Source organism: Diabrotica undecimpunctata, chromosome 3, assembly GCF_040954645.1.
Source record: "Diabrotica undecimpunctata isolate CICGRU chromosome 3, icDiaUnde3, whole genome shotgun sequence".
Taxonomy (NCBI): Eukaryota; Metazoa; Arthropoda; class Insecta; order Coleoptera; family Chrysomelidae; genus Diabrotica; species Diabrotica undecimpunctata.
Genome location: NC_092805.1, coordinates 101,933,913 through 101,935,453, shown reverse-complemented (window position 1 = coordinate 101,935,453; position 1,541 = coordinate 101,933,913).

The following is a 1,541-nucleotide window of genomic DNA, read 5'->3' as shown; positions in this document are numbered from 1 at the left end:
TCTTTCTAGCTATATGGTTCGTGATATTGATATGTCCTAGTCATCATTCAATCTTCGCTTATCCACTACTGGACATAGATGTCCCTCATAATTTTCCATCTATTTCGATCTTGTTCCTCTTGCATACAATTCCTATGACAACGTTTTAGATCGTCAGCCCAACGTGTTGGTGGACGACCTCTGCTTCGGTAGGCATCATCTCTTGGTCTCCATTCCAGTATCCGCTTTGTCCATCTATTATCTGTCATTCGAGCCACGTGACCTGCCCAGTTCCATTTCAGTGTTGCTACTCTCTCTACTGCATCAGCCACTCCTGTTCTTTGTCGTAGCTGGCGATTTGGGATCTTGTCTCGTAGTGAAACTCCCAACATAGCACGCTCCATCGCCCTTTGACACACACGGATCTTTTGAACTGTTCTCCTTGTCATGGTCATCGTTTCCGTACCGTAAGTTAAGACTGGCAAAACACACTGATTAAACGTTTTTCTTTTAAGGCATATTGGTATATCAGACGATTTGAAAATATGGTTCAGCTTGCCGAAGGCTGCCCAAGTCAGTCTTATACGACGGAGAAGCTCAACGGTTTGGTTATCTTTTCCTATGCGAATCTCATGACCTAGGTATTTATAGGCCATTACCTGGTCTACGGATCTTGTTCCTACGCATATATCTTCGCTGACTACAAGATTTGTCATCATCTGGGTTTTAGATATATTTATTTTCAATCCCCCTTCTAGCGAGGAAAGGTAGAGCTGATTTAAAAGTTCTTTGGCCTCATCTATCCTATCAGCTATTAGTACAATATCATCTGCAAACCTTAGATGGCTAAGCTTTTCTTCGTTTATGTTTATGCCCTTATCGGTCAGTTTTGCCCATTTACATATATATTCCAAAAGCGTAGTGAACAGTTTCGGCGATATGGTTTCTCCCTGGCGTACTCCACGTTGTATCGGGAATTTCTGGGTTTGACGATCACCCACTCTAACACTGGCTGTTGCATTTTGGTATATGTGTTTAATTATATTTATGTACCGATAGTCAATTCGGCATTCTGTCAAGGCTTCCAACATTTTTTGTTGATTTACGGTGTCGAATGCCTTTTCATAGTCGACAAATATTAAAGCTAGTGGTTTATTGTATTCGGTGCATTTTTCTATAAGATTTTTTATTACCAGTAGGTGATCGCTTGTTCCATAGCCTTTTCTAAAACCCGCCTGTTCTATGGGCTGATAAAATTCCAATTTATTTTCTAGTCATTTCTGCCCCTGTTCATTTCTTAATTTGTGGACGTTTTTTCTTCCAATGGACATGCTCTGTCTGAGTACTTTCAACCTTTTGTTTTCTTCTATTACTCTAGTTATTTCCATCGTATTGTATCGTCTCAGATCTTTTCTAACTTCCTTTCTTTTCTAACTTCCTTTAGAAGTCCTAGTATAACATTTTAATTACATATTTTAGTTTAGGATCTGCTTAGAAAGCTATATGTAAATAATTTAGGAGTAAGCTAGATGAGAAAGAAATTGTCCATTGACAATTCGTCT